The 22,481-nt window shown below is 44.8% G+C and overlaps 2 pseudogenes; both read left to right on the top strand.

Moving 5' to 3' along the window:
• Positions 1-419: 419 nt before the first annotated feature.
• Positions 420-10,761, top strand: LOC123041916 (cytochrome P450 99A2-like; annotated as a pseudogene).
• Positions 10,762-21,887: 11,126 nt separating this feature from the next.
• On the top strand, positions 21,888-21,983 carry LOC123047736 (uncharacterized; annotated as a pseudogene).
• Positions 21,984-22,481: the final 498 nt, after the last annotated feature.

Here is a 22,481-nt window from a genome sequence, read left to right as displayed (position 1 = left end):
TTTTTATTTTTGGATTGAATCCTAAGCAATTATTTTGTTACATCCCGTAGAAATTTTAACATCAACTCAAACCTTTTAAAAGATAACCTTTGCTTTTTGCGTGATATAATCAAATATACTCAAATCATGTGGGATTATTTATACATTTATGCAATCTTACGAATCAAAGAGGACCTTACCAGTAATTATTTATGAAAACCTTAAACGGCGAAAGTCAGTCAGGAAGTTTTGCGAGTGAAACCCCCTAAACAGCACGATCTCAGTTTTCACAAAAAGACCAAAAAAAGAACCTTAAAAGAAGGAACCGTCATGACAGTTGGGATCCATTAATTATGCCCATGAATTGAACATCTGTTGTGTTGACCACATGCAAGCAACAAGCAGCCGTTCTTGCTTGCTGCTCATCGCAATCAAATTCCATGGAGCTAAGCGCAGCCACCCTCCTCTTCCTCTCCCTCCTCTCAGTGATCATTCTCTTTTCCTTGCTTGGCCGCAAACCAACACCAAGTTCAAGGAAGAGGCAGCCTCCCGGCCCACGGCGTCTCCCCTTTATCGGAAGCCTCCTCCACCTCCTGACGGCGACGCTGCAGGTCACTCTCCGGGACCTGGCCAGGAAGCACGGCCCGGTGATGTTGAAAATATGAGCAAATTACTACGAGATTTAATCCGATGAACAAAAGATAATTAATGACAGCAATAGCAGAGATTAAACTAATCATGCAAACTAGCACAGTAGATGAACAGTTCACATCTAGGGCACATACTAGAAACATGAATTCTACCATGATCTCGAACAGGAAGGATAGAATCACATACGGTGCAGCGGGAGCAGCACCGCCGGCGTTGACGTTGTCGCCCATGTCGTTGAGGATGAGGTTGCCGAGGTCGGGGAAGAAGTCGTCGCTCATTCAAAAGGGTCTGAGTGAGATGGATCTTGGAAGTCTGGTTTTTGATTGGATAGTGATCTCGGGCACGAGTGGTTGATCTTCGCGGTCCGTGAATGGCCATGGAAAGGAGTATTGATGTCGCGCGAGTGCGCTCCCCAAAAACCTGATCGCCCCTTTCCCGTACAGGATCACGAGAGGCGGGGTTCTGGAGGCTTGCTGTCCCTTCTCCCAGTGCACGCGGAAAGGAGGGATGGAGAAGACTTGCTTGGCGGCGCAATGATCTGGAACGGTGGTGAGAAACCATACGAAGCGGCGACAGCTAGGGTAGACGTCTGCCTGACTATATAGTGCGGGTCAGGCGGCATAGCTCGGTCCTCGGCTCGGCTCAATCCCGCAACCCGTGGCGTGTCGTGACGAGGCGAGCGAGGAGGAGCGCACGTGTAGGTCTCCTCTTCTCATGCTCATACAAGTGGTAGAAAAGCTTACCTTATAAAGAGGTGCAACTCTCTCTCAACTTCCGGGGTGGGACTAAACTTTAGTCTCACTCACTCCACTCACATGTGTGCATGAATGAGCCAAGAGAATTTCAGAATTTTAGTTGGGCTTTGGGTCAAAGGCCTACTAGCAAAATTTTAACAATCCCCCACAAAGTCTCATGGGCACATCTCATCATTTAGTTCCAAAACATTGTTTATATACCGGTGCTTAGTGGAGACTGTGAAGTTCAACTTCCACTTAGAGTTTTATACTACACTAGATCACAACTTGAATAGTGGACTATGCCTTGAACTACAAGTTTTCTGCGAAACTACTTTCACACAAATTCTTGACCGATACTGGGCTGCCGCAAGGCTTCCCCACGGGTGGAGCGTATACGTCATACTCCAGGGCCTTTCATGAATTTATTAGAGAACACCCAATTCTCACAGACTGCAACGTTAATAGTCAAACTCATATAGGTGTGTTCCTCAGAAGATGCTCCGCGGGACAACATCTCTGCTTACTCAAATAAGCCACTTGGAACACATTAAGATAAATATCAACCTGCCATGCAGATCAGGAGAGTATTGCATCTACACGGAGTGGGATAATTAAAATAGGGATACTCTCCTCTCAGCTGACCAACAGCTTGTCTCCCACTTCTACTTCATGGGATCTCCGATCACATAGAGTGGGTTACCACTATGGACAACTCATGCAGTGGGTCTCAAGCCCATCTCTGTTGATGCATTATCTATCACATTACGTGATAAACCCTTTGTGAAGGGATCTGCCAAGTTTTTTGTTGTTTGGATATAATCCAACATAATAACTCCGGAGTTCCTCAATTTTCTGATAGATTTTAGTCTCCTCTTCACATGCCTTGAGGACTTCATATTGTCCTTAGAACTGTTTATCTTGACGATCATAGTTTGATTATCACAGTTCATCAGGATAGGGGGTATTGGTTTTTCAACCATAGGTAAGTCCATCAATAGCTCATGAAGCCACTCTGCTTCAACAGTGGCAGCGTCTAACGCTGTGAGTTCTGCTTACATAGTTAACCTCGTTAAGATGGTCTGCTTGCAAGACTTCCAGGAAACAGCGCCACCACCAAGTGTAAAATCATAACCACTTGTGGCCTTAATCCCATAAGCATCAGATATCCAGTTCGAGTCACTATTGTTGGGGAACGTAGTAATTTCAAAAAAATTCCTACGCACACGCAAGATCATGGTGATGCATAGCAACGAGAGGGGAAAGTGTTGTCCACGTACCCTCGTAGATCGAAAGCAGAAGCTTAGCACAACGCGGTTGATGTAGTCGTACGTCTTCACGATCCGACCGATCAAGTACCGAACGCACGGCACCTCCGAGTTCAGCACATGTTCAACTCGATGACGTCCCTTGAACTCCGATCCAGCCAAGCTTTGAGGGAGAGTTTCGTCAACACGACAGCGTGGTGACGATGATGATGTTCTACCAATGTAGGGCTTCGCCTAAGCACTGCTACGATATTATCGAGGTGGATTATGGTGGAGGGGGCACCGTACACGGCTAAGAGATCCAAGGGATCAATTGTTGTGTCTATGGGGTGCCCCCTTCCTTTGTATATAAATGAGGGGAGGGGAGGGCCGGCCAGGACGAGGAGGCACGCCCAAGGGGGGGAGTCCTACTCCCACCGGGAGTAGGACTCCTCCTTTTTCCTATTTGGATAGGGGGAGGGAAGGAAGAGGAAGGAGGGAGGAAGGAAAGGGGGGGCCCTTCCAATTCGGATTGGGCTTGGGGGGGGGCTCCCTTGCTCCTTTCCCCTCCTTTCCACTAAAGCCCATTAAGGCCCATATACCTCCCGGGGGGTTCCGATAACCTCCTGGTGCTCCGGTATTATCCCGATCTCACCCAGAACCATTCCGGTGTCCAAATATAGTCGTCTGATATATCGATCTTTATGTCTCGACCATTTCGAGACTCCTCATCATGTCCGTGATCACATCCGGGACTCCGAACTACCTTCGGTACATCAAAACACATAAACTCATAATATAACCGTCATCGAACTTTAAGCGTGCAGACCCTACGGGTTCGAGAACTATGTAGACATGACCGAGACACATCTCCGGTCAATAACCAATAGCGGAACCTAGATGCTCATATTGGCTCCCACATATTCTACAGAGATCTTTATTGGTCAAACCGCATAACAACATACGTTGTTCCCTTTGTCATCGGTATGTTACTTGCCCGAGATTCGATCATCGGTATCTCAATACCTAGTTCAATCTTGTTACCGGCAAGTCTCTTTACTCGTTACGTAATGCATCATCCCATAACTAACTCATTAGCTACATTGCTTGCAAGGCTTATAGTGATGTGCATTACCGAGAGGGCCCAAAGATACCTCTCCAACAATCGGAGTGACAAATCCTAATCTCGAAATACGTCAACTCAACAAGTACCTTCGGAGACACCTGTAGAGCACCTTTATAATCACCTAGTTACATTGTGACGTTTGGTAGCACACAAAGTGTTCCGCCGGTAAGCGGGAGTTACATAATCTCATAGTCATAGGAACATGTATAAGTCATGAAGAAAGCAATAGCAACATACTAAACGATCAAGTGCTAAGCTAACGAAATGGTTCAAGTCAATCACATCATTCTTCTAATGATGTGATCCCACTGATCAAATGATAACTCATATCCATGGTTAGGAAACTTAACCATCTTTGATCAATGAGCTAGTCAAGTAGAGGCATACTAGTGACACTATGTTTGTCTATGTATTCACACATGTATTATGTTTCCAGTTAATAATTCTAGCATGAATAATAAACATTTATTATGATATGAGGAAATAAATAATAACTTTATTATTGCCTCTAGGGCATATTTCCTTCAACTATAACCCTCCAGTACCCTTGGATACCCGGTGTAGTGAATCCGATAGCTCGCAGTGCCCTTCAAGTAGCGCATAACTCTCTCAAGCGTACACCAATGATCATCTCCCGGTTTTGACACAAACCGACTCAGCTTGCTCACAGCAAAAGAGATGTCAGGCCTCGTGGCACTCGCCAATACATAAGCGAGCCAATAATCTGAGAATACCTCAGTTGATCTCTAGCAATCCGTCGATTCTTTCAAAGCAACACACTAGCATCATATGGAGTTGGAGAAGGTGTGCAGTCGCTATACCCAAAACGACTCAAGACCTTTTCCACATAGTGAGACTGAAGAAGTGTGATCCCACCATTCTCATCTCTCAACAGCTTGATGTTCAAGATAACATCAGCTACTCCTAGATCCTTCATCTCAAAACAGCGAGATAGGAAATCCTTAACCTCCTTGATTAGATCAAGTTTGGTTCCAAAGATCAGTATGTCATCGACATACAGACAAAGAATAACTCCTTCGCCCCCACCATGGCGATAGTACACATACTTGTCACCATCATTTACTACAAAGCCGGCAACAGTTAATGTTCTTTCGAACTTCTCATGCCACTCCTTAGGAGCTTGTTTAAGGCCATATAACGACTTTAATAACTTGCACACCTTTCCTTCCTGACCAGGTACTACAAAACCATCTGGCTGATCCATGTAGATTTCCTCCTTCAACTCTCCATTGAGGAAAGTCGTCTTAACGTCCATTTGATGAACGAGAAGACCATGTGAGGCAGCTAGCGATAGTAGCACCCGAATTGTGGTCAGTCTAGCCACGGGTGACTAAGTATCAAAGAAGTCTTCACCTTCTTTCTGGGTATAACCCTTAGCCACAGGTCGTGCCTTGTACTTTTCAATCATACCATCGGGTCTAAGCTTCTTCTTGAACACCCACTTACATCCTACAGGTTTGCACCCATAAGGACGGCCAGTGATCTCCCAGGTTCCGTTAGCCAAGATGGAATCCATCTCGTTACGAACAACTTCCTTCCAGTAGTCAGCATCAGGAGATGCATAGGCTTCTGAAATAGTCTTGGGTGTGTCATCCACAAGGTACACAATGAAATCATCACCAAAGGACTTTGCAGTCCTCTGTCTCTTACTCCTTATAGGAGTTTCATTGTCACCCTCAACAGGATTCTCAATGTGTTCCATCGCAATGGTGGGTTCAGGATTTACAGTGAGTTCCTCACTAGATGGAGTAGGTTTCTCCTGATTTGATGAACTCGACATATCCTTCATAGGAAATATGTCCTCAAAGAAAGTTGCATCATTAGACTCCATAATCGTACCAACATGCATGTCGGATACCTCAGATTTTATTATCAAAAATCTATAGCCAATGCTATGAAAAGCATAGCCCAGAAGAACACAATCTACGGTTTTTGGTCCAAGCTTGCGCTTCTTGGGAATTGGTATATTGACTTTACCAAACAACCCCAAGAACATAGGTAAGAGAGTTTTAACCTTTTCCTTTCCCATTCCTCAAATGGAGTCATGGTCTTATGCTTTGTGGGAACTCGGTTTAGGACATGACACGCAGTCATTAGCGCCTCCCCCCACCATTCCTTGGAAAGACCTGATGTGTCTAACATGGCGTTAACCAAATCAGTTAGAGTTCGGTTCTTTCTTTCGGCCACCCCATTAGAGTGAGGTGAGTAGTGAGGCGTCCTCTCATGGATTATACCATGTTCTGCACAAAACAAATCAAATTCATTGGAAAAATACTCTCCACCATGATCGGACCTTAGCCGTTTAATTTTCCGGTCAAGTTGGTTCTCCGCTTCAGCTTTATAGTTTTTGAAGAAAGTTAAAGCCTCATCTTTTGATTTCAGAAGATACACATAACAATATCTAGAGGAGTCGTCAATCAGCGTCATGAAATATCTCTTTCCACCTTTCGTCAACACACCATTCATCTCACAAAGATCAGAATGTATAAGCTCTAGTGGCGCCAAGTCTCTTGCCTCTGCAGTCTTATGGGACTTGCGAGGTTGCTTAGCTTGCACACATACTTGGCACTTGGAGCCTTTGACAGTAGGGATTTTCAGAATTAAATTCATATTGGCTAGCCGCGTCATGCAACCAAAGTTAATATGACAGAGTCGTGAATGCCAAATATCCGACTCATTATTGTGGCAAACATTACTAATAACTTTAGTGCAAATATCTGACAAAGATAGGTGGAACAAGCCGCCGCACTCATAGCCTTTTCCAACAAATTGTCCACACTTGGAAATTACAACTTTATTGGACTCAAACACCAACTTAAAACCATCTCGACATAAACGGGGACCGCTAATGAGATTTTTATTGATGGACGGCACATGATGAACATTCTTCAGACGCACGGTCTTGCCCGAAGTAAACTTCAGATCGACCATACCGACACCTCGAATGATGGCATGTGACCTGTTCCCCATCAGCACGGGAGAAGTCCCTGTGACCTGGTAAGAAGAAAACATAGAGGCGTCAGCACAAACATATACATTGGCACCGGTGTCAATTAACCAATTAGGAGATTGAAATACTGAAAGGATGGTCGGAAGAATACCGTACCCAGATTCCTTCATATCAGTATCACTGATGACAACATTAGCGGACTTGCCGCTCTTCTCATGTTCGCGCTCCTCAAAGCGGTTAGGACACTTCGGAGCCCAGTGATTAGGATCACCGCAGACATGGCAAAGTCCCTTCCCCTTCTCGTGAGAATTCTTCTTGAAGTTGGTAGAATGAGATGGCTTGTTCTTTGTATCAAACTTGCCTTTTCCCTGAGTTTTGTTCTTGTTGTTTTTGAACTTGTTGGGCTGGAAGTTCTTCTTCTGTACTATGTGGGCACTAGAAGCTCCCTCGGTAACTCGAGCACGTATGTCCTTTGCTCTCTCCTTCTCTTCAACATCAAGAGTACCAATGAGATCCACAACGGAAAACTCTTGTCTCTTGTGTTTCAGAGAAGTAGCAAAATTGTTCCACGAAGGTGGAAGCTTGGCAATGATGCCTCCGGCAACAAATTTGTCCGGCAATACACACTTGAAGTACTCAAGTTCTTTTGCGAGGGACCGTATCTCATGAGCTTGTTGTACAACAGAGCGCTCATCAGTCATCTTGTATTCATAGAATTGCTCCATGACGTACAACTCGTTGCCGGCATCCGAGGCATCAAACTTGGTCTCGAGCGCAGCCCACATGTCCTTGCCGTTGTCAAACGACATATACAAGTCCACAATGGAGTCATCAAGAACACCCAGAAGTGCGCCTTTAAAGAGAGTATCGATCTTCTCAAAAGTTTTCAGTTGTGCTAGATTAAGATCGCCCTTAGGCTTGCCCTTGATGGCGTCATAGCAGCCCATGGTCTGAAACCAGTAGACTGCTCTCGTGCCCCACCTCTTATACTGCGCCCCCGTAAAGGCAGGCGGCTTCAAATGCGCAGCAAAACCACTCGGAGCAAATTGCCTATAATCAGGTTTTTGGATTGTTGAAAATATGAGCAAATTACTACGAGATTTAATCTGAATGAACAAAAGATAATTCATGACAACAATAGCAGAGATTAAACTAATCATGCAAACTAGCACAATAGATGAACAGATCACATCTAGGGCACATAATAGAAACATGAATTCTACCACGATCTCGAACAGGAAGGATAGAATCGTTGATGTTGTCGCCCATGTCGTCGAGGATGAGGTTGCCGAGGTCGGGGAAGAAGTCGTCATTCGCGAAGTCCTCGGCTCGGCTCAATCCCGTCACCGAATGTTGCCTTTGCGGTGATCGTGTTCGTGCACGACACGAGCAGCAAAAATATAGACAACGTGCATAGCTCTGTCCTTAGCTCGCTTCAATCCCGCAACCCACGGCGCGGCGTGGCGAGGTGAGCGAGGAGGAGCGCACGTGTAGGTCTCCTCTTCTCATGCTCATACAAGTGGTAGAAAAGCTTACCTTATAAAGAGGTGCAACTCTCTCTCAACTTCCGGGGTGGGACTAAATTTTAGTCTCACTTACTCCACTCACATGTATGCATGAATGGGCCAAGAGAATTTCAGAATTTTAGTTGGGCTTTGGGCCAAAGGCCTACTAGCAAAATTCCAACAGCTGATGTGCCTGCGGCTGGGCCAGGTCGACACCGTCGTGATCTCCTCGCCGGCGGCGGGAGAGGAGGTGCTCCAGGACAACAACCTCAACTTCGCATCGCGGCTGAGCCTTCTGTCCATGGAGACCGTGTGCTACGGGAACACTGACATCGCCTTTGCGCCATACGGCGCATACTGGAGGACGTTGTGAAGGCTCTGCGTGGTGGAGCTCCTGAGTGCATGGAAGGTGAGGCAGTTCGCGCCCATCAGGGACAGCGAGACCCTGTCCCTCATCAGTAATATCCGCGCCGCCGCCGGCGGAAGCGGCGAACCGGTCAATCTCGGGAAGCTGCTCGTGTCGTGCACGAACACGATCACCGCAAAGGTGACGTTCGGCGATGGGTGCGACGCCGAGCTCCAAGAGCGCTTCTTGTCTGTGATCTGGGTCGTGCTCGACACCAGCGGCAGGTTCTGCATCGGGGACCTCTTCCCGTCCTTGCGGTTCATGGACATCGTCACTGGGCTGCAACGCCGGCTCTGGCAGGCGCGCGGGCAGCTCGACGACGTCTTCAACAGGATCATCGCTGGGTGCGAGGCGCAACGACAGGAAAAGGAGACCGCAGCAACGACCGGAGACAATGATCTTCTGAGCGTCATGCTTAGGATCAAGGAGGAGGGGGAGCTTGAGTTCCCCATTGGCACTACAAACATCAAGGCAATCATAGTGGTAAGAGCATCTCTAGCAGACCCCTTAAACCGCGACGTGGAAACCGCGTTTTAAAGATTGATTTTAGCTGCAGCCGAACAGATCTCTCAAACTTAAACTGTAGAACCAAATATTCACTTATATTTTTTCTCCATGACTTCTTCTTCCTCTTGTTCATGCCCATGGTCAGTTAGCTTGTTCCCATGAAATCAATGGACAGCGCACGAAACGACCAAATACGGAGCCCCGGCAGCCAAATACAAAATGCACTAAGCTCCAAGCTGCCAATCCAAGAGCTAGCTAGCCCCTTTGTCGGGGTAGCCAGACCTAGCTAGCTAGCTAGCTCAGCTCGAATCGATCCAGGAGGTAGGTAGCTAGCTCCTCCGCCGCCGTAACAAGATATGCCGTAGGGCGGGCGGCCGGCTGCCGGGGAACCGGGGCGACGCGGACGGCGGACGCGGACGGGCTGCCGGCATCCAGGGACGGGCAGGGCGGCGTCTGGGGCGTTATCGATGGGACGCGGAAGTTTTCGTGGCAGTTGGGCTCTCATCAACTTTTCTCCCAATATAGGGCACCGTAGAAGAGGACGCGAAAACTGTATTTCTGCGGATCGGAACAAGTTCTTTTACCAAGAGTTAGGATCGAAGGTGTATAAGGGGGTTGTTCGTGCTACTTTTTCCGCTTGATACTGAAAACTAACGATTTTACAGTTCTGTGGGATATAAGGGGTCTGCTAGAGATGGTCTTGCTGAAGGTCGGCCTGCTCTCCCAATTGTTTCTCAAAGAGTTAGGACTATCACCGAAAAATGTATGTGTGCAATATCCAAAATTATGTGAATCTGAGTGAAAAAATATTTTGGGTAAGTTAATTTTCTGGGCCATCAGATTAAAATCCTTCTTTCTTCTTCCTTCACCTTTCTTCCATTCCCAACTGTTCGTCCTCTCACAATATTAAATTATACAAATTGCAAACTGAGTCAACTTACATGTACCTATTTTGCTAATATTGATACCATTAGTCGAATTAACTATCATGGTTTCCTAATAGGACTTGTTCACGGCAGGGACGGAAATAACATCGTCAATAGTCGAGTGGATCATGTCGGAGCTCATGAGAAACCCAGCGGTGATGGCTAAGACACAAGCAGAGGTGCGACAAACATTGGACAACAAGAGTCCAGAAGATCATGGGGGCCGCATGGACAAGCTGGAATGTACAAAGATGGTGATCAAGGAGGACATGCGGTTGCACCCGGTGGTACCGCTTCTGCTCCCCCGCGTCTGTTGGGATACCTGCAACATTGGTGGATTCGAGGTCTCGAAGGGCTCGAGGATAATGGTTAATGCATGGGCGATAGCAGGGAGTCCTGAGAATTGGAATGACGTGGACGAGTTCAAGCCAGAGAGGTTCAAGGACAACAAAGTGGACTACAACGACACACGTTCATGTACATACCTTTCAGGAGCGGGAGGAGGATGTGCCCTGGCGGTACCTTTGGGCTAGCTGTGTTGGAGCTTCTCCTTGCACGGCTTCTGTACTGCTTTGACTGGAGCCTCTCAGACGAAATTAAGCCGGATGATCTTGATATGGGCATGATAGTCGGCTCTACAACAAGGAGAAGGAACCAACTTCACCTAGTAGCGACGCCGTATAATGTTCCGACGGAAAATCGAGGCTGATCAACGTGTAATTGATGCTTGTGATGATGGATTAACTTTGGCAATTGTGCCCATGTGGGATTAAGGCCTTGTTAATTGCATATATGTCCTGATTTGTGAGATTAATATGGTTAAATAGATAATCCAACAAGTAGCTTCATCTAGAGTAAAATTCCCCACCCAACTTGCATGATGTGTGAACTTTAGTCAACCAACCGTGAAAATGCCCACCTGACCAACTAAACTTTGTAAACATGAACCATATGGTTCAAAACACGCCATCCTAGTGAGAAATCGGAATTTTGTCATGTTTATCCCACATATCAATGTCCTATTAGTGAGCATGGATCCTCCTAGTTCCTTCTCCATAAGGATGACCACGTCAGCAACAAGGGCGTGTGTGGCTTGTTCTGAACCATATTGGTGTTCATCACCAAGTCGAGTGGATTTAACGAGCAATTTTAGAGTTCGATGACTCATGTGAGCGCATCATGCAAGTTGAGTGGCCACGAGTAACACAAAAGCAATACTAACTACTACCTCCATTCACAAATATAAGATGTTTTGCATATTTTAATGTGGACTATAGACAGATTGAAATGAATGATCAAACCAATTAAAATGTGTCTATGTACATCCGATTTAGTAAAAATTTAAAACATCTTATGCTTATGAATGGAGGAGTAAAAGTGATAAGAAAGGGAAGTCTACTTTCAAAAGCTTAGGCTCCAAAATGTCAACTACTAGAGTGAAAACTAGTCGACAGTTGATGGATCAGAAATAATCTTTCCTCGTGAATAGCATAGGTTTGTAACTAGTAGTATATATGTCAATAGTTACACCTTCGGGGATATTTTTCTTTACATTTTCCAAACAGCTTGTAAATACATGACTATAATACTAATTTTGCTCATGAAACATCCAGGTTGACGATCAAGAACCAATTATTGTTAGTACTCCAATATGGAGCTTGCTACTCGTGATGTGGGGCCAAGATTTATGAATAGTTTTTGCTCTTGTTTCGGAGGAGGAGCTACAACGACACATGGGGTTTGGTGGGACATTCCAGGAGGCTAAATTTTGTCCTCTAGTATGACACTGCTGTGAAGATTTTCTTTGATTTCCTACGAAAGGAGATAAGGTATTTTATGTTTTCAAATGTCTTGATTGTGCTAGACAACACGATCAACAATATTACTCTATGAACCCTAGGAGCCTGCAAAAGCAGATTGGGCCATCCATCTGTTGGGGAACGTAGCAGAAATTCAAAATTTTCCTACGTGTCACCAAGATCTATCTATGAAGAGACCAGCAACGAGGGGAAGGAGAGTGCATCTACATACCCTTGTAGATCGCTAAGCGAAAGCGTTCAAGTGAACGGGATTGATGGAGTCGTACTCGTCGTGATTCAAATCACCGATGATCCTAGTGCCGAACGGACGGCACCTCCGCGTTCAACACACGTACAGCCCGGTGACGTCTCCCACGCCTTGATCCAGCAAGGAGAGAGGGAGAGGTTGAGGAAGACTCCATCCAACAGCAGCACAACGGCGTGGTGGTGGTGGAGGAGCGTGGCAATCCAGCAGGGCTTCGCCAAGCACCATGGGAGAGGAGGAGTAGGAAGAGAGGTAGGGCTGTGCCAGAACTTCGTGTATAGCTCCCATGCGCCTCCCCACTATATATAGGGGTGGAGGGGCTGGTTTCTTGCCCTCCAAGTCCATTGGGGAGTTGGCCAAGGTGGGAGGAAAGAAATCTCATTATTTCTTTCCCCACCGATTGTTATCCCCCCTTTTTAGGGATCTTGATCTTATCCCTTCGGGATATGATCTTATTCCTTCTAAGGGGGGATCTTGGTGCGCCTTGACCAGGGGTGTGGGGCCTTGCCCCCACTACCCACGTCCATGTGGGTCCCCCCATGCAGGTGGGCCCCACTCCGGAACCTTCTAGAACCTTCCCGGTACAATACCGAAAAATCCCGAACATTTTCCGGTGGCCAAAATAGGACTTCCCATATATAAATCTTTACCTCCGGACCATTCCGGAACTCCTCGTGACGTCCGGGATCTCATCCGGGACTCCGAACAACATTCGGTAACCACATACAAACTTCCTTTATAACCCTAGCGTCATCGAACCTTAAGTGTGTAGACCCTACGGGTTTGGGAGACATGTAGACATGACCGAGACATTCTCCGGTCAATAACCAACAGCGGGATCTGGATACCCATGATGGCTCCCACATGTTCCACGATGATCTCATCGGATGAACCACGATGTCAAGGACTTAATCAATCCCGTATTCAATTCCCTTTGTCTATCGGTATGTTACTTGCCCGAGATTCGATCGTCGGTATCCAATACCTTGTTCAATCTCGTTACCGGCAAGTCACTTTACTCGTTCCGTAACACATCATCCCGTGATCAACTCCTTGGTCACATTGCGCATATGATGATGTCCTACCGAGTGGGCCCAGAGATACCTCTCCGTTTACACGGAGTGACAAATCCCAGTCTCGATCCGCATAAAACAATAGATACTTTCGGAGATACCTGTAGTGCACCTTTATAGTCACCCAGTTACGTTGTGACGTTTGATACACCCAAAGCACTCCTACGGTATTCAGGAGTTACACGCTCTCATGGTCGAAGGAAGAGATACTTGACATTGGCAAAGCTCTAGCAAATGAACTACACGATCTTTTGTGCTAGTCTTAGGATTGGGTCTTGTCCATCACATCATTCTCCTAATGATGTGATCCCGTTATCAACGACATCCAATGTCCATAGCCAGGAAACCATGACTATCTGTTGATCACAACGAGCTAGTCAACTAGAGGCTCACTAGGGACATATTGTGGTCTATGTATTCACACGTGTATTACGATTTCCGGATAATACAGTTATAGCATGAATAAAAGACAATTATCATGAACAAGGAAATATAATAATAATACTTTTATTATTGCCTCTAGGGCATATTTCCAACAGTCTCCCACTTGCACTAGAGTCAATAATCTAGTTCACATCGCCATGTGATTAACACTCACAGGTCACATCGCCATGTGACTAATACCCAAGAGTTTACTAGAGTCAGTAGTCTAGTTCACATCACTATGTGATTAAAACTCAATGAGTTTTATGTTTGATCATGTTGCTTGTGAGAGAGGTTTTAGTCAACGGGTCTGAACCTTTCAGATCCGTGTGTGCTTTACAAATCTCTATGTCATCTCCTAGATGCAGCTACCACGCTCTATTTGGAGCTATTCCAAACAACTGTTCTACTTGGAGCTATTCTAAATTATTGCTCCATTATATGTATCCGGTCTCTCTACTCAGAGCTATACGGATAGGTGTCAAGCTTGCATCGTCGTAACCTTTACGACGAACTCTTTTACCACCTCCATAATCGAGAAAATTCCTTAGTCCACTAGTTACTAAGGATAACTTTGACCGCTGTCCTGTGAGCCATTCTTGGATCACTCTTGTACCCCTTGACTGACTCATGGCAAGGCACACTTCAGGTGCGGTACACAGCATAGCATACTGAAGAGCCTACGTCTTAAGCATAGGGGACGACCTTCGTCCTTTCTCTCTATTCTGCCGTGGTCGAGCTTTAAGTCTTAACTTCGTACCTTACAACTCAGGCAAGAACTCCTTCTTTGACTGGTCAATCTTGAACACCTTCAAGATCATGTCAAGGTATGTGCTCATTTGAAAGTATTATTAAGCATTTTGATCTATCCTTATAGATCTTGATGCTCAATGTTCAAGTAGCTTAATCCAGGCTTTCCATTGAAAAACACTTTCAAAATAACCCTATATGCTTTCCAGAAATTCTACGTCATTTCTGATCAACAATATGTCAACAACATATACTCATCAGAAATTCTATAGTGCTCCCACTCACTTCTTTGGAAATACAAGTTTCTCATAAACTTTGTACAAACCCAAAATTTTTGATCATCATCAAAGCATACATTCCAACTCCGAGATGCTCACTCCAGTCCTTAGAAGGATTGTTGGAGCTTTGCATACTTATTAGCATCTTTCGGGATTGACAAAACCTTCCGGTTGTATCACATACAACCTTTCCTCATTAAAATCGTCGAGGAAACAATGTTTTGACATCCTATCTGCAAGATTTCATAAATAATGCAGTAATCGCTAATATAATTCCAACAGACTCTTAGCATCGCTACGAGTGAGAAAATCTCATCGTAGTCAACTCCTTGAACTTGTCGGAAAACATCTTAACGACAAGTCGAGCTTTCTTAATGGTGACATTTACCATCATTGTCCGTCTTCCTTTTGAAATCCATCTGTACTCATTAGCCTTACGACCATCGAGCCGTTCTGCCAAAGTCTACATTTTGTTTTCATACATGGATCCTCTCTCGGATTTTATGGCCTCAAGCCATTTATCGGAATCCGGGCCCACCATCGCTTCTCCATAGCTCGTAGGTTCATTGTTGTCTAGCAACATGACCTTCAAGACAGGATTACGTACCACTCTGAAGTAGTACGCATCCTTGTCATCCTACGAGGTTTGGGAGTGACTTGATCCGAAGTTTCATGATCAATATCATAAGCTTCCACTTCAATTGGTGTAGGTGCCACAGGAACAACTCCCTGTGCCCTGTCACACACTAGTTGAAGAGACGGTTCAATAACCTCATCAAGTCTCCACCATCCTCCCACTCAATTCTTTCGAGAGAAATTTTTCCTCGAGAAAGGACCCGATTCTAGAAACAATCCATATTGCTTTCGGATCTGAATTAGGAGGTATACCCAACTGTTTTGGGTTTCCTATGAAGATGCATTTTATCTGCTTTGGGTTCGAGCTTATCAACCTGAAACTTTTTCATATAAGCGTCGCAGCCCCAAACTTTTAAGAAACGACAACTTAGGTTTCTCTAAACCATAATTCATACGGTGTCATCTCATCGGAATTACGTGGTGCCCTATTTAAAGTGAATGTGGTTGTCTCTAATGCCTAACCCATGAACGATAGTGGTAATTCGATAAGAGACATCATGGTACGCATCATATCCAATAGGGTGCAACTATGATGTTCGGACACACCATCACATTATGGTGTTCCAGGCGGTATTAATTACGAAACAATTTCCACAATGTCTTAATTGTGTGCCAAAACTCGTAACTCAGATATTCATCTCTATGATCATATCATAGACATTTTATCCTCTTGTCACAATGATCTGCTACTTCACTCTGAAATTACTTGAACCATTCAATAATTCAGACTTGTGTTTCATCAAGTAAATATACTCAACATTTACTCGAATCACCTGTGAAGTAAGAACATAATGATATTCAGTGCATGCCTCAGCACTCATTCGACTGCACACATCAAAATGTGTTACTTCCAACAAGTTGCTATCTTGTTCCATCTTACTGAAAATGAGGCTTTTCAGTCATCTTGCCCATGTGGTATGATTTGCATATCTCAAGTGATTCAAAATCAAGTGAGTCCGAACGATCCATTTGCATGGAGTTTCTTCATGCATATACACCAATAGACATGGTTCGCATGTCTCAAACTTTTCAAAAACGAGTGAGTCCAAAGATCCATCAACATGGAGCTTCTTCATGCGTTTTATACCATTATGACTTACATGGCAGTGCCACAAGTAAGTGGTACTATCATTACTATCTTATATCTTTTGGCATGAAAATGTGTATCACTACGACCGAGATTCAATAAACCATTCCTTTAGGTGCAAGACCATTGAAGGTATTATTCAAAAATAGAGTAACCATTATCCTTCTTAAATGAATAATCGTATTGCGATAGACATAATCCAATCATGTCTATGCTCAACGCAAACACCAATCTCGGTGGTAGAGGGAGCGTGCGATGCTTGATCATATCAACCTTGGAAACACTTCCAACATATATCGTCAGCTCACCTTTAGCTAGTCTCCGTTTATTCCGTAGCTTTTATTTCGAGTTACTAACACTTAGCAACCGAACCGGTATCCAATACCCTGGTGCTACTAGGAGTACTAGTAAAGTACACATTAACATAATGTATATCCAATATACTTCTATCGACCTTGCCAGCCTTCTCATCTACCAAGTATCTAGGGTAATGCTGCTCCAGTGGTTGTTCCCCTTATTACAGAAGCACTTAGTCTCGGGTTTGGGTTCAACCTTGGGTTTCTTCACTAGAGCAGCAGCTGAATTGCCGTTTCATGAAGTATCCCTTTGTTCCCTTGCCATTCTTGAAACTAGTGGTTTCACCAACCATCAACAATTGATGCTCCTTCTTGATTTCTACTTTCGCGGTGTCAAACATCATGAATATTTCAAGGATCATCATATCTATCCCTGATATGTTATAGTTAATCACGAAGCTCTAGCAGCTTGGTGGCAATGACTTTGGGGAAACATCACTATCTCATCTGGAGGATCAACTCCCACTCGATTCAAGTGATTGTTGTGCTCAGACAATCTGAGCACAAGCTCAACGATTGAGCTTTTCTCCCTTAGTTTGCAGGCTAAGAAAATCGTCGGAGGTCTTATACCTCTTGACGTGGGCACGAGCCTGAAATCCCAATTTCAGCCCTCGAAACATCTCATATGTTCCGCGACGTTTCGAAAACGTCTTTGGTGCCTCTACTTAAACCATTTAATTGAACTATCACGTAGTTATCAAAACGTGTATGTCCGATGTTCGCAACATCGACAAACGACGTTGGGGTTCAGCACACTGAGCGGTGCATTAAGGACATAAGCTTTCTACTGATCGCATAATCGCTACTATCAACTTTCAACTATATTTTCTCTAGGAACATATCTAAACAGTGGAACTAAAGCGTGAGCTTACGACATAATTTGCAAAAGGTCTTTTTACTATGTTTAGGATAATTAAGTTCATCTTATGAACTCCCACTTAGATAGACATCCCTCTGGTCATCTAAGTGATCACATGATCCGAGTCAACTAGGCCGTGTCCGATCATCACGTGAGACGGACTAGTCATCATCGGTGAACATCTTCATGTTGATTGTATCTACCATACGACTCATGCTCGACCTTTCGGTCTCCGTGTTCCGAGGCCATGTCTGCACATGCTAGGCTCGTCAAGTTAACCCTAAGTGTTTTCGCTGTGTAAAACTGTCTTACACCCGTTGTATGTGAACGTAAGAATCCATCACACCCGATCATCACGTGGTGCTTAGAAGCGACGAACTGTAGCAACGGTGCACAGTTAGGGGAGAACACTTCTTGAAATTTTGTAAGGGATCATCTTATTTACTACCGTCATCCTAAGCAAACAAGATGCATAAACATGATAAACATCACATGCAATCAAATAGTGACATGATATGGCCAATATCATTTTGCTCCTTTTGATCTTCATCTTCGGGGCTCCATGATCATCATCGTCACCGGCACGACACCATGATCTCCATCATCATGATCTCCATCATCGTGTCTTCATGAAGTTGTCACGCCAACGACTACTTCTACTTCTATGGCTAACGCGTTTAGCAATAAAGTAAAGTAGTTTACACGGCGTTCTTCAATGACACGCAGGTCATACAATAAATAAAGACAACTCCTATGGCTCATGCTGGTTGTCATACTCATCGACATGCAAGTCGTGATTCCTATTACAAGAACATGATCAATCTCATACATCACATATCATTCATCACATTCTTCTTGGCCATATCACATCACATAGCATACCCTGCAAAAACAAGTTAGACGTCATCTAATTGTTGTTTGCATGTTTTACGTGGCTGCTATGGGTTTCTAGCAAGAACGTTTCTTACCTACGCAAAACCACAACGTGATATGCCAATTGCTATTTACCCTTCATAAGGACCCTTTTCATCGAATCCGTTCCAACTAAAGTGGGAGAGACTGGCACCCGCTAGCCACCTTATGCACCAAGTGCATGTCAGTCGGTGGAACCTGTCTCACGTAAGAGTACGTGTAAGGTCGGTCCGGGCCGCTTCATCCCACAATACCGTCGAAACAAGATTGGACTAGTAACGGTAAGCATATTGAACAACATCAACACCCACAACTACTTTGTGTTCTACTCGTGCAAAGAATTTATGCAATAGACCTAGCTCATGATGCCACTGTTGGGGAACGTAGCAGAAATTCAAAATTTTCCTACGTGTCACCAAGATCTATCTATGGAGAGACCAGCAACGAGGGGAAGGAGAGTGCATCTACATACCCTTGTAGATCGCTAAGCGGAAGCGTTCAAGTGAACGGGGTTGATGGAGTCGTACTCGTCGTGATTCAAATCACCGATGATCCTAGTGCCGAACGGACGGCACCTCCGCGTTCAACACACGTACAGCCCGGTGACGTCTCCCACGCCTTGATCCAGCAAGGAGAGAGGGAGAGGTTGAGGAAGACTCCATCCAATAGCAGCACAACGGCGTGGTGGTGGTGGAGGAGCGTGGCAATCCAGCAGGGCTTCGCCAAGCACCATGGGAGAGGAGGAGTAGGAAGAGAGGTAGGGCTGTGCCAGAACTTCGTGTATAGCTCCCATGCGCCTCCCCACTATATATAGGGGTGGAGGGGCTGGTTTCTTGCCCTCCAAGTCCATTGGGGAGTTGGCCAAGGTGGGAGGAAAGAAATCTCATTATTTCTTTCCCCACCGATTGTTATCCCCCCTTTTTAGGGATCTTGATCTTATCCCTTCGGGATATGATCTTATTCCTTCTAAGGGGGGATCTTGGTGCGCCTTGACCAGGAGTGTGGGGCCTTGCCCCCACTACCCACGTCCATGTGGGTCCCCCCATGCAGGTGGGCCCCACTCCGGAACCTTCTAGAACCTTCCCGGTACAATACCGAAAAATCCCGAACATTTTCCGGTGGCCAAAATAGGACTTCCCATATATAAATCTTTACCTCCGGACCATTTCGGAACTCCTCGTGACGTCCGGGATCTCATCCGGGACTCCGAACAACATTCGGTAACCACATACAAACTTCCTTTATAACCCTAGCGTCATCGAACCTTAAGTGTGTAGACCCTACGGGTTCGGGAGACATGTAGACATGACCGAGACGTTCTCCGGTCAATAACCAACAGCGGGATCTGGATACCCATGATGGCTCCCACATGTTCCACGATGATCTCATCGGATGAACCACGATGTCAAGGACTTAATCAATCCCGTATTCAATTCCCTTTGTCTATCGGTATGTTACTTGCCCGAGATTCGATCGTCGGTATCCAATACCTTGTTCAATCTCGTTACCGGCAAGTCACTTTACTCGTTCCGTAACACATCATCCCGTGATCAACTCCTTGGTCACATTGCGCATATGATGATGTCCTACCGAGTGGGCCCAGAGATACCTCTCCGTTTACACGGAGTGACAAATCCCAGTCTCGATCCGCATAAAACAATAGATACTTTTGGAGATACCTGTAGTGCACCTTTATAGTCACCCAGTTACGTTGTGACGTCTGATACACCCAAAGCACTCCTACGGTATCCAGGAGTTACACGCTCTCATGGTCGAAGGAAGAGATACTTGACATTGGCAAAGCTCTAGCAAATGAACTACACGATCTTTTGTGCTAGTCTTAGGATTGGGTCTTGTCCATCACATCATTCTCCTAATGATGTGATCCCGTTATCAACGACATCCAATGTCCATAGCCAAGAAACCATGACTATCTGTTGATCACAACGAGCTAGTCAACTAGAGGCTCACTAGGGACATATTGTGGTCTATGTATTCACACGTGTATTACGATTTCCGGATAATACAGTTATAGCATGAATAAAAGACAATTATCGTGAACAAGGAAATATAATAATAATACTTTTATTATTGCCTCTAGGGCATATTCCAACACCATCCCAATCATGCATCACAAACATGTGAACACATAAGAGCATGAGCAAAAGAGCAATGTCATGTTGTCTAAGAAAACTACTGGAGCTCGGTTATAAGAAACTACTTTCTCCATTCATAAATATGAAAGATGTTCTACTTGTTCTGAATTAGAGGTATATAGACACATTTTAGTGTGTTCATTCACTAATTCAATATGTATGTAGTCCATATTGAGAAACCCAAAACATCTCGTATTTGTGAACGGAGGGAGTATATAATACGAAGGTTCTACACCATTCTCTTCATGTTAATAGTATTTATATTGGTTCCCGATTATTTCATTCATGTAGTCATCCTTGAAAACTCAATGAAAACAAAGGATATTCATCATTTTATCGCATATTCAAAATTATATCAGTCAAAATCATGCATGTGTTATGCCATTGCTATTGCTACCGTGTCTGTCACATTGCATGCGCAGAACCTTGTGAATCATACATTTTTAAATTCAGCGTATCCTCCCAGCCTTTTAGTTATAAAACCTACATATTCTATGCATTTGTGTATTTAAGATGTGTTTTGCATGTTTAAGAACATCGAAACATACCAGAGCGATGGTGCCAATAGTCCAAACTAGTTTTTCCATTTAAAAAATCAAATAGTTTTAACTAGCCATGCCAGGATCGTGCAGGCTACCTAACAAACCCTTATCGACTTGTTTTAGTCTTCTGATGTGGATTACCAAACGCATCCTCATTGACTTGTTTTGATATTTTGGTGTGGATTACTCCGTTGGGTGCACGGTTGCTTCCTCTTGCGGATTTTTGGTTGAAGTTCCCATGATTGCTCCTAACTCTTCCCACTAATACTATGATACACGCGTTGGTATGACATTGGCTCATAGCTAAAGACTGCTAGTATTTCTAGGCTCTACTGTGATAGATTGCAATCGATTCAGAACCATTCCTCAAGTTTCTCTGCACTTTACCCTGCCTACACATGTAAATTGTTGCTCCAGATTTTGCGGCGACTTCTCGAAATCCAGGACCAGGTCCTTCATCCTTGATGTCACACTGAACAAGTCGCCCGGCTGTTGTACAATTCATGGACAACAATGAACTTGGCCAAAATCGGGCAGGTCGACGGGGTGCCAGGTATGGCCGGAATCTAGCTAGGCAATGACTTGAACATTGAAGGGTTGAAGTTGATCAATGCACTACGGTTCCAAGTATAGTTAGCGCTCATTCATTATTTATTTGCTCACAGGGCCATCAGATCAGTCGCACTACGAGCTAGAATTGTCCCTTCAGGGACATGTGATAAAATTGGAATGATACAGGGAATATTAGCATGGCCGCTTCAAGGATTTTTTTTTTGAGAATCTCACAAAGCTTTATTACTGCATCATAATGTTTACAGGTACAAAGACAAGATCGCCGGGCTGGCCTAACCAAGTAGTATGGCGGCCAAACCCTAAAGATAAAGCATACTTTGAGAGATTATGGGCCTCCACATTAGAGGTTCTATACTCACGACTAAAAGAGCATGAAATAAAAGTAGTAGCGCGAGCATTGATCTCCTGAACAATGGTGCCAAAACTTGCAGAGCTTCCTTCTCTGTCTGATCGCATCAACAACCACCTTACAATCTGAGGCCACCAAGATTTTGTTGAGGTAGAGATCCTCTGATAGTGCTAAAGCCTCCTGAATAGCTAAGGTTTCAAGCACCTGCGGGTCCGGATGCCCTTCAGAGCCAGTGCCGAAGCTCCCATGAAAAGCCCCTCTGCATCTCTGCAAACCACGCCAACTGTGCCAAAGCTGCCAAAGCGAGATACAGCTGCGTCAACATTGAACTTGAAGTGATCAGATGGTGGCGTCACCCACGCCCTCGACCG

Source organism: Triticum aestivum, chromosome 2B (genome assembly GCF_018294505.1).
Source record: "Triticum aestivum cultivar Chinese Spring chromosome 2B, IWGSC CS RefSeq v2.1, whole genome shotgun sequence".
NCBI lineage: Eukaryota > Viridiplantae > Streptophyta > Magnoliopsida > Poales > Poaceae > Triticum > Triticum aestivum.
Note: the sequence above shows the minus strand (reverse complement) of the source record. Positions and strands in the feature narration are given on the sequence as shown.